At 45.5% G+C, this 12367-nt stretch overlaps 1 protein-coding gene across 7 annotated transcripts in view; it reads right to left on the reverse strand.

The window, feature by feature from the left end:
• The window catches only part of LARGE1 (LARGE xylosyl- and glucuronyltransferase 1), a 769194-nt gene that overhangs the window by 123025 nt on the left and 633802 nt on the right, over nt 1-12367 (reverse strand). The gene's annotated exons all lie outside the window — the stretch shown is intronic.

A 12367-nucleotide genomic window follows, 5' to 3' on the forward strand; every position in this document is an offset into this window, starting at 1 on the left:
TGACAGAGATAGATTCTGTCAAAAAAAAAAAGGGGGGGGGAAGAAAGAGAAATAAAGAAAAAAAGAAAAGAAAGAAAGAAAGGAAGAGAAAAGAAAGGAAAGAGAAGAAAAAGTAAAGAAAGAAAAAAGAAGGAAAAGAAAGAAAAAGAAAGAAAGAAGGAAAGAAAGAAAAGAAAGGAAAAGAAAAGAAAAGAAAAGAAAGATGGGGAGCCCTGGGAGGCAAAGCAGGTTGCTAAACACTTGGGGAACCCAGAGTGGAATGGGATCTGCTGTCTCCGAGACAGAGAGCTTGGTCTTCCTGGAGAATAAACAGAGGGCAGACCAGACTGAGGGGCTGGGAGAACCTCCCATACGTTTTCAGTGTGTGCTCCTGCCAGAGTCAGGCACAGAAGGAAGGCTTCAAAGGACCACAGGGGTTAGAGCCCAGCCTGCTTGGTTCCCTGGGCTGGTCAATCACTCCGACTGCACCCTTGGCCACACAAGAGCAGGTGGACAGAGAGCCGATGAGAGAATCACCAAACCGGGCACTTTCAGGTTCCATTTCAGTGACTCCTCAACTCCTTGAATTCTCCAGACTCCAAGCCTTTAAAGCAGCCAGAGCCACCCTAGGCAGCCAGTGCTGGTGAGACAGAGCTCTGGTATCCCCCTTGGGGGAAGGTTAAAGTTTTGCCTTAGTGCCTGGCCTTCCACTCTGCTCCTGAGACCCGATCCTGCATGCCTGGGTTTGTCTGCCTTTTCTCAGCTCTGTGGCGGTTACTTGGAAAGGGAGAAAGGCTCATGGAGAGCCATACATGGCCAAGCATTTAGTGCCATATGGCATGAGGCTTTTTTTTTTTTGGAGACGGAGTCTTGCTCTGTTGCCCAGGCTGGAGTGCAGTGGTGCAATCTCGGCTCACTGCAACCTCAGCCTCCCGGGTTCAAGTGATTCTCCTGCCTCAGTCTCCCGAGTAGCTGGGACTACAGGCGCATGCTGCCACGTCCATCTAATTTTTGTATTTTTAGTAGAGATGGGGTTTCACCATGTTGGCAGGATGGTCTTGATCTCTTGACCTCGTGATCCGCCCACCTCAGCCTCCCAAAGTGCTGGGATTACAGGTGTGCGCCACTGCGCCCGGCCAGCATGAGGCTTTTAATAAACACAGACTGGATTTGAACTCTGGCAAGGTCACTTTATGAGTCCTGCCATCCTGGGAAAACGATTTAGCTCCTCACTACCTTTGGTCCCTCGTCCCTAAAATGATGGCAATAACATCTACCTCCTGTGGACCGAACAAGGTCATCATATACTGCCACTTGGCACATCTGGCCGGGGCAGGCATGCTGTGACAAGTGGTCACTATTACACTGCAGTGCTATCACGACTCCCTGGCTTGGATATTCTGTGATCTGTCTTGGCCAGGACCTAGGAATTCATTCTGGCTCCTGCTTGGACACTGACCTTTGGGTCTCAAGGTCATCATGGCTGTCTGTTTCCATCTCTGAGATAGAGAAAGCAGCCTTTCCTGGGGAAAAGGTAGGCATTATAAGGCATTTTGAAAAACCACTGAAAGCAGCAGCCCTCCGTGGCCATAAAACTGTCCATTGAAGGCTGGGCACGGTGGCTCACGCCTGTAATCCCAGCCCTTCAGGAGGCTTAGGCAGGCAGATCACAAGGTCAGGAGTTCAAGATCAGCCTGGCCAATACGGTGAAACCCCGTCTCTACTAAAAATACAAAAATTAGCTGGGTGTGGTGGGGGGTGCTGGTAGTCCCAGCTATTCAGGAGGCTGAGGCAGGAGAATCGCTTGAACCTGGGAGGCGGAGGTTGCAGTGAGCTGAGATCGTGCCACTGCGTTCCACCCTGGGTGACAGAGCGAGACTCTGTCTCAAAAAAAAAACCAAAAAACAAAAAAAAACCAAACCTGTCCTCCATTGCTGTATTATTAAAGTCACTTCACTCAACCAGACATTGAGCTTGTGCATTAGCAGGGACTAGAGCTGGCGTGCAAAGAGGAATCATACCATAAGGAAGTGACTAAGTTAGCCCAGGCCTGAATGGGACAAAACAGGGTGGCAGTCCCAGAAGGACACAGGACATCAGCAGGGCTTCACATCATTGAATAATGAGGGGGAACCTGGATCAGGTCAGAATAAGGACAATTCCCTAAAACCATCCTTGGTTAATGGATCTCACCAGCTCCCAGTAGAGAGGGGGTGGTTGGGATGGGCTGGAAGTTCATTTTGGAACCCTCTGAATATCATTTGCAGTTCACTCTTTACCACAGTGCTCATGTTAACTATATACCAAATAATATGTAGCTCTCTCACCACTATTCCAGAGGAGGTTCGTAAAGGATGACAGCAAGATATAGAGTGTGGGTGAGCTCTACTTAGCCAGCCTGAGGGCCAGAGGTTTGAGTCAGCCTGTCCCGGCCTGGATTCTTCTCCCGCTTTGTCTGTCTGAACAATGTTAGTTTTCAAACATCCAAGATTTCCTCCTCTGTGGCCAGGTGTCTAGTGTCAGCTAGCACTCTCTTTTGTATCAATCCTCTATTAGATATGGGAAGAGCTAGGCTCTTTACCTTTCCCCCTGGAAAGGTGGGTACCTTATCTATTGATTCTGGGTATTTGGGGGTGGGATATATGAATCTAAAGAATATACTTGGACCAAGACAGCAAAGCCCTTGGAATCCCTGGGGCAGGGGGGAAGGTGTCCCAGTATTGGTGGGTGGTTGCTACCCATTCAGCAATCACCCAGCACCTATGATGTGCCAGGCACTTGAAGATACAGGGTGAAAAGAACAAGCAAAGTCTCTGCCTGCATGGTGCTTACATTCATACAAACGTCTCAAGATGCTAGAAGCCTAAGGACAAATCTCTCTAAACTGGGGCCCCATATTGCATCTGTAGCTGATTATTTTAGAATACAATGCTATAGAAACAGAATAGAAGGCTGTGAGGGCAGAACTATAAAGGGAATGGGCAAAATATAAAGACACATACACATATATACACGATGGATACAGAGATCTACAAACATGGATGTTTGTATCTATATAAGGCTCAAGTTACTATTATTATCAGTTGCTACAGGAGCTGCTTCTTGGAGATTAATTCCTGCTAGAAAATAATTCCCCTTTCTACGGGGGCAACCTGCCCCTATACATAGAAGCAAGCTCTCAGAGCTCTCTGCCTGCCCTACCTGCACCCCTGGCAAGGGCAGGTTGTTTAGGATTAGATACTTGACCCAGGCTGAGCACATCAGTTTCTTACTCTTGGAAATTTGAATAGAAATAGAGGCTGAGAAAGCATAGAATTGACTTTCAGTGATGATAGACCATGCTCTAAAGACTTCTCAACTGCTGCAGAGGGGGCCAGAGCTGCCCTGGTTAATTGCAGTCTTATGTGTTGGTTTTCCAAGTCCTAGTTTGATTCTATAAGATAACCCATCCATTATCTGCTTTGTTTTTCTTTGATTTGTTTTTATTTTACTTAAGTTACCTGGTATTAGTTTCTGTTGCCTGCAACTAAACAACCCTAACCAATATACTGGAAGACCCAAAGCAGACAGACTCAGTAAGCAGCATGCCTCACAATTACAGTCCTAGCAAGCCTTATTTCCCTCTGCATAGATAGCACCAGATTCCAGAGTGCTTTCTGCAAACTCCCTTTCATCTCACTAAAATACAAACTGCCACAAAGATGAATCTGTCACCAGATAGATCCATTTCAGAGTCAGTTCAAGGAGGTTTCAATACCGATGCCCTGAAAGGGTCTCATTATGAAGTTGTTTCAGCAATAAACGAGGCTTCGTGGTACAAACTCTGAACTCATCTGTTTATTGAGAAGGTAACGGCAGCCTGGGTCTTTCTGCTCTGTGTTCTGTTAGTACATCTTACCCTGGATGGGGTTTGCTGTCCTAGGCGTCAACAATTTGCAGCCATTAGTTCTCTGGAAAGTGAGTCTTGCAGAGGATGGAGTGCAGTCTTCCAGGAACAGTGGGGCAGGACGATGAGCGAGAAAGCTGGGCAAAGAGCCAGGAGACCTGAGTTCTCGGCCCACCCTGAGAAGCTGAGTGACTTTGGGTCACTCCATTACTCTTTAGATTGCTAAATGGAGATTATTAAGATGGAAGCTTTGGAGGACAGTCAGGTGTAGTGGTCATCAGGCCAGGCGTCTAGCTCTGACTCTGCTAGGCTGTCTTCTTGGGCAAATCACTTTCACTATTTTGAGTCCTGGGTTTGATGCACTTGTAAAATATGTTGATGAGGATAAGCACAGTGCTTGTGCAAGGGCTTGCTACAATGCCTGGCACACATTAAGCATGGGGTACATGATGCCTATGAGGGTTCCTTTTCTGTATCAGATGGCCCAGGCTATGGTGCCCAGTTACTTGGTCACATACTAGTCTAGACACTGCTGTGCAAGTGTTTCATAGATGTGTTAAACAGCAATTACTTTTGCACCAACCTAATAGCTAACATGTAAAATCAGTTACCTTTAAGGAAAGTAGATTTCCCTTGATAATGTGGGTGGGCCTCATCTAATCAGTTGAAGGCCTTAAGAACAAAAACTGTGCTTTCCTAGAAAAGACGGAATACTGCCTTTGGACAGTAACACAGAAATCCTGCCTCAGTTTCCAGCCTGCTGGCCTGCTGTGAATTTCAGACTTGCCAACCCCACAACAGTGTGAGCCAATCCCTTAAGCTCTATCGATCTTTGGGTTCTGCGTAAACCAAAGAAACAGCATGGATGGAAAGGCAGAGTATTAGCTGGATGGGTTTCCCTGGTGCTACGGTGGCGTGGAATTACCAATCCTCAACCTGACCCTGGCTGTTGATCTCTTTCACATACATACACACCTCCCTCCCTCCATCTCTTTCACATACATACACACCTCCCTCCCTCCATCTCTTTCACATACATACACACCTCCCTCCCTCCATCTCTTTCACATACGTACACACCTCCCTCCCTCCAACTCATTCTCTCTTTTTAACTCCATCCTTTCCTCTAGAGGCAGGTCCCTGTAACCAGGGAAACAGCCCAGGTTCCTGGCATGAAGAGATTATGGGAAAGTGTCTCGGAAGACATAAGGAAACGCCACGCACTGCCTAGTTCTGACAACTTCACCTCCTCGGAGTCACAGTGGTTCACATTCTAGAGGCAGGCTGCTCGGGTTTGCATCCTGGCTAACTACTTAACCTCTTGGTTCTGCAGTTTCCGTATCTGTAACACGGAATATCTATAAAATGGGAGTGAAGGTAGAAGGAGAAGAGGAGCCAGCAATGGGAATTCCTGGGAGGGACCAAGACGACTGAAGAACCACTAGGAGACTGCGATGAGCACCTAAAAGCCAGGAGAAAATAAAATGTGTGCCATGGAGGAGTCACTGGTAGTGGAGGTGGCTGAGAAGACAAATGGGATGAGAGCTGGGGGCTGGCAGCTGGGTTTGGCAACATGGAGCTTGCTGGTGGCATCTTCCCTGACTGCTAGCATCTACGGCACCAGTCAATTAGATGGGTGTGAGGGCCATGGCCGTTTAGAAGTTCCCTTCCCAGCTAGGTGCGGCAGCTCACACCTGTAATCCCAGCACTTTGGGAGGCCGAGGTGGGTGGATCACCTGAGGTCAGGAGTTCGAGCCCAGCCTGACCAACATGGTGAAACCCTGTCTCTACTAAAAATACAAAAATTAGCCGGGTGTGGTGGTGCGTGTCTATAATCCCAGCTACTGAGGAGGCTGAGGCAGGAGAATCGTTTGAACCTGGGAGGCAGAGGTTGCAGTGAGCTGAGATTGCGCCACTGCACTCCAGCCTGGGCAACAGAGCGAGACTCCAACTCAAAAAAAAAAAAAAGAAGTTCCCTTCCTCACCTCTGGTTCTGCAAAAATAAGTCAACACAGGGCAAGGCTGGATTGCTAATCAGGAAAAGGATCCATGTCACAATGCTGGCCAATTTAGTTTCATCGTAAGTGTCTAGAAAAATTAACCTATGTTGGTCCAGAGGAGAGGATATAAGGAGAACTCGATGACCAACACCTAACTCCTGCACGGTGAGTGAAGACCTGGGAGAAGAGACCCTTGTGTTCCAATCAGACCCATCCTGGAGTCCCACAGTGGTCAGGACTTGCCCGAAAATGGGATTCCAGTTACTTGCCAGTTTCCACCAAAGGAAGAACTCCCTAAATCCTGTCTGTCTACCCTTATGCATTCTCTTCTATTCAGCATTCCCTGAAATAACTTCCTCCTCTCTCACTGGTGTGTGCTTAGGTATTGTGCTATGGTGTCCCCCAACATTCATGTGTTGGAAGCTTAAATCCCAATGCAGCAGCGGAGGTGGGGCCTTATGGGAGGTGTTTAGGTCATGAGGGCCCCACCCTCATGAATACATTAATGCTATGATTAAAAAAAAAATCTTGACAGAGAGAGTTTGGTCCCATTTTTTTTTCGCCTTTCCACCTTCTTCCACATGAGAACATGGCGTTCTTCCCCTCTGCAGGATGCAGTGTTCAAAAAATCATCTTGGGGCCGGGCGTGGTGGCTCATACCTATAATCCCAGCACTTTGGGAGGCCGACGTGGGGGGATAACCTAAGGTCAGGGGTTCGACACCAGCTTGGCCAACATAGTGAAACCCCATCTCTATTAAAAATACAAAAAATTAGCCAGGCATGGTGGTGCACACCTATAATCTCAGCTACACAGGAGGCTAAGGCAGGAGAATCGCTTGAATCAGGGAGGCGGAGGTTGCAATGAGCTGAGATCGTGCCACTGCACTCCAGTCTGGGTGACAGAGTGAGACTCTGTCTCAAAACAAAAACAAACACAAACAAACAAACAAAACCCACAAAGAACCATCTTGGCAGCAGAGAGCAGCCTCTCAGACAACGGATCTGCCACCAAGTTTGTTCTCAGACTTCCCAGCCTCTAGAACCATGGGGAATAAATTTCTATTCTTTAAAAATCACCCAGTCTCCAGTATTCTGTTATAGCACCACACAATGAACTAGGACATATTACAAACCCAATTTGATGTCATCTTCAAGAAAACAAAATTAGAAAAATAACCCATCACTGAGGTTAAGAAAAGGAGAGAGCACAGTCAAGTTTAAACAGGGACAAAGGATTCTGGAATTATCTCTTTTTTGTGTCTTTCTATACTGGGGGGTTTGGGGGGCAACCTCAAGCAGCTGCAGGGCCAGGCCAGTGATGTGGATAATGGTGCAGGCTGGTGGGGAGAGAGCAGGATGCTCAATGGCAGTGGATGCCAGGCTTCCATGTCGAGGAGACAAAAGGGAGGTGGGGGGAGGAGCCAAGATGGCCAAATAGGAACAGCTCCGGTCTACAGCTCCCAGCGTGAGCGACGCAGAAGACAGGTGACTTCTGCATTTCCATCTGAGGAACCAGGTTCATCTCACTAGGGAGTCCCAGACAGTGGGCGCAGGTCAGTGGGTGCGTGCACCATGCACGAGCCGAAGATGGGCGAGGCATTGCCTCACTCGGGAAGCGCAAGGGGTCAGGGAGTTCCCTTTCCTAGCCAAAGAAAGGGGTGACAGACGGCACCTGGAAAATTGGGTCACTCCCACCCGAATACTATGCTTTTCCGATGGGCTTAAAAAACGGCGCACCAGGAGATTATATCCCGCACCTGGCTCAGAGGGTCCTGTGCCCACGGAGTCTCGCTGATTGCTAGCACAGCAGTCTGAGATCAAACTGCAAGGCGGCAGCGAGGCTGGGGGAGGGGCACCCGCCATTGCCCAGGCTTGCTTAGGTAAACAAAGCAGCCTGGAAGCTCGAACTGGGTGGAGCCCACCACAGCTCAAGGAGGCCTGCCTGCCTCTGTAGGCTCCACCTCTGGGGGTAGGGCACAGACAAACAAAAAGACAGCAGTAACCTCTGCAGACTTAAATGTCCCTGTCTGACAGCTTTGAAGAGAGCAGTGGTTCTCCCAGCATGCCGCTGGAGATCTGAGAACAGGCAGACTGCCTCCTCAAGTGGGTCCCTGACCCCTGACCCCCGAGCAGCCTAACTGGGAGGCACCCCCCAGCAGGGGCAGACTGACACCTCACATGGCCGGGTACTCCAACAGACCTGCAGCTGAGGGTCCTGTCTGTTAGAAGGAAAACTAACAAACAGAAAGGACATCCACACCAAAAACCCATCTGTACATCACCATCATCAAAGACCAAAAGTAGATAAAACCACAAAGATGGGGAAAAAACAGAGCAGAAAAACTGGAAACTCTAAAAAGCAGAGCACCTCTCTTCCTCCAAAGGAACGCAGTTCCTCACCAGCAACGGAACAAAGCTGGACGGAGAATGACTTAGACGAGCTGAGAGAAGAAGGCTTCAGACGATCAAATTACTCCAAGCTATGGGAGGATATTCAAACCAAAGGCAAAGAAGTTGAAAACTTTGAAAAAAATTTAGAAGAATGTATAACTAGAATAACCAATACAGAGAAGTGCTTAAAGGAGCTGATGGAGCTGAAAACCAAGGCTCGAGAACTACCTGAAGAATGCAGAAGCCTCAGGAGCCGATGCGATCAACTGGAAGAAAGGGTATCAGCGATGGAAGATGAAATGAATGAAATGAAGCGAGAAGGGAAGTTTAGAGAAAAAAAGAATAAAAAGAAACGAGCAAAGCCTCCAAGAAATATGGGACTATGTGAAAAGACCAAATCTACATCTGATTGGTGTACCTGAAAGTGACGGGGAGAATGGAACCAAGTTGGAAAACACTCTGCAGGATATTATCCAGGAGAACTTCCCCAATCTAGCAAGGCAGGCCAACATTCAGATTCAGGAAATACAGAGAACGCCACAAAGATACTCCTCGAGAAGAGCAACTCCAAGACACATAATTGTCAGATTCACCAAAGTTGAAATGAAGGAAAAAATGTTAAGGGCAGCCAGAGAGAAAGGTCGGGTTACCCTCAAAGGGAAGCCCGTCAGACTAACAGCGGATCTCTCGGCAGAAACTCTACAAACCAGAAGAGAGTGGGGGCCAATATTCAACATTCTGAAAGAAAAGAATTTTCAACCCAGAATTTCATATCCAGCCAAACTAAGCTTCATAAGTGAAGGAGAAATAAAATCCTTTACAGACAAGTAAATGCTGAGAGATTTTGTCACCACCAGGCCTGCCCTAAAAGAGCTCCTGAAGGAAGCGCTAAACATGGAAAGGAACAACCGGTACCAGCCGCTGCAAAATCATGCCAAAATGTAAAGACCATCGAGACTAGGAAGAGACTGCATCAACTAACGAGCAAAATAACCAGCTAACATCATAATGACAGGATCAAATTCACACATAACAATATTAACTTTAAATGTAAATGGACTAAATGCTCCAATTAAAAGACATAGACTGGCAAACTGGATAAAGAGTCAAGACCCATCAGTGTGCTGTATTCAGGAAACCCATCTCACGTGCAGAGACACACATAGGCTCAAAATAAAAGGATGGAGGAAGATCTACCAAGCAAATGGAAAGCAAAAAAAGGCAGGGGTTGCAATCCTAGTCTCTGATAAAACAGACTTTAAACCAACAAAGATCAAAAGAGACAAAGAAGGCCATTACATAATGGTAAAGGGATCAATTCAACAAGAAGAGCTAACTATCCTAAATATATATGCACCCAATACAGGAGCACCCAGATTCATAAAGCAAGTCCTGAGTGACCTACAAAGAGACTTAGACTCCCACACATTAATAATGGGAGACTTTAACACCCCACTGTCAATATTAGACAGATCAACGAGACAGAAAGTCAACAAGGATACCCAAGAATTGAACTCAGCTCTGCACCAAGCGGACCTAATAGACATCTACAGAACTCTCCACCCCAAATCAACAGAATATACATTTTTTTCAGCACCACACCACACCTATTCCAAAATTGACCACATACTTGGAAGTAAAGCTCTCCTCAGCAAATGTAAAAGAACAGAAATTATAACAAACTATCTCTCATCACAGTGCAATTAAGCTAGAACTCAGGATTAAGAATCTCACTCAAAACTGCTCAACTACATGGAAACTGAAAAACCTGCTCCTGAATGACTAATGGGTACATAACGAAATGAAGGCAGAAATAAAGATGTTCTTTGAAACCAACGAGAACCAAGATACAACATACCAGAATCTCTGGGATGCATTCAAAGCAGTGTGTAGAGGGAAATTTATAGCACTAAATGCCCACAAGAGAAAGCAGGCAAGATCCAAAATTGACACCCTAACATCACAATTAAAAGAACTAGAAAAGCAAGAGCAAACACATTCAAAAGCTAGCAGAAGGCAAGAAATAACTAAAATCAGAGCAGAACTGAAGGAAATAGAGACACAAAAAACCCTTCAAAAAATTAATGAATCCAGGAGCTGGTTTTTTGAAAGGATCAACAAAATTGATAGAACGCTAGCAAGACTAATAAAGAAAAAAAGAGAGAAGAATCAAATAGACGCAATAAAAAATGATAAAGGGGATATCACCACCGATCCCACAGTAATACAAACTACCATCAGAGAATACTACAAACACCTCTACGCAAATAAACTAGAAAATCTAGAAGAAATGGATAAATTCCTCGACACATACACTCTCCCAAGACTAAACCAGGAAGAAGTTGAATCTCTGAATAGACCAATAACAGGAGCTGAAATTGTGGCAATAATCAATAGCTTACCAACCAAAAAGAGTCCAGGACCAGATGGATTCACAGCTGAATTCTACCAGAGGTACAAGGAGGAACTGGTACCATTCCTTCTGAAACTATTCCAATCAATAGAAAAAGAGGGAATCCTCCCTAACTCATTTTATGAGGCCAGCATTATCCTGATACCAAAGCCGGGCAGAGACATAACCAAAAAAGAGAATTTTAGACCAATATCCTTGATGAACATTGATGCAAAAATCCTCAATAAAATACTGGCAAACCGAATCCAGTAGCACATCAAAAAGCTTATCCACCATGATCAAGTGGGCTTCATCCGTGGGATGCAAGGCTGGTTCAATATACGCAAATCAATAAATGTAATCCAGCATATAAACAGAACCAAAGACAAAAACCACATGATTATCTCAATAGATGCAGAAAAGGCCTTTGACAAAATTCAACAACTCTTCATGCTAAAAACTCTCAATAAATTAGGTATTGATGGGACGTATTTCAAAATAATAAGAGCTATCTATGACAAACCCACAGCCAATATCATACTGAATGGGCAAAAACTGGAAGCACTCGCTTTGAAAACTGGCACAAGACAAGGATGCCCTCTCTCACCACTCCTACTCAACATAGTGTTGGAAGTTCTGGCCAGGGCAATTAGGCAGGAGAAAGAAATAAAGGGTATTCAATTAGGAAAAGAAGAAGTCAAATTGTCCCTGTTTGTAGACGACATGATTGTATATCTAGAAAACCCCACTGTCTCAGCCCAAAGTCTCCTTAAGCTGATAAGCAACTTCAGCAAAGTCTCAGGATACAAAATCAATGTTCAAAAATCACAAGCATTCTTATACACCGACAACAGACAAACAGACAGCCAAATCATGAGTGAACTCCCATTCACAATTGCTTCAAAGAGAATAAAATACCTAGGAATCCAACTTACAAGGGACGTGAAGGACCTCTTCAAGGAGAACTACAAACCACTGCTCAAGGAAATAAAAGAGGATATAAACAAATGGAAGAACATTCCATGCTCATGGGTAGGAAGAATCAATATCGTGAAAATGGCCATACTGCCCAAGGTAATTTACAGATTCAATGCCATCCCCATCAGGCTACCAATGACTTTCTTCACAGAATTGGAAAAAACTACTTCAAAGTTCATATGGAACCAAAAAAGAGCCCGCATCGCCAAGTCAATCCTAAGCCAAAAGAACAAAGCTGGAGGCATCACGCTACCTAACTTCAAACTATACTACAAGGCTACAGTAACCAAAACAGCATGGTACTGGTACCAAAACAGAGATATAGATCAATGGAACAGAACAGAGCCCTCAGAAATAACGCCGCATATCTACAACTATCTGATCTTTGACAAACCTGAGAAAAACAAGCAATGGGGAAAGGATTTCCTATTTAATAAATGGTGCTGGGAAAACTGGCTAGCCATATGTAGAAAGCTGAAACTGGATCCCTTCCTTACACCTTATACAAAAATCAATTCAAGATGGATTAAAGACTTAAACGTTAGACCTAAAACCATAAAAACCCTAGAAGAAAACCTAGGCATTACCATTCAGGACATAGGCATGGGCAAGGACTTCATGTCTAAAACACCAAAAGCAATGGCAACAAAAGCCAAAATTGACAAATGGGATCTAATTAAACTCAAGAGCTTCTGCACAGCAAAAGAAACTACCATCAGAGTGAACAGGCAACCTACAA

The sequence above is a fragment of the Pongo abelii genome, chromosome 23, assembly GCF_028885655.2.
Source record: "Pongo abelii isolate AG06213 chromosome 23, NHGRI_mPonAbe1-v2.0_pri, whole genome shotgun sequence".
NCBI lineage: Eukaryota > Metazoa > Chordata > Mammalia > Primates > Hominidae > Pongo > Pongo abelii.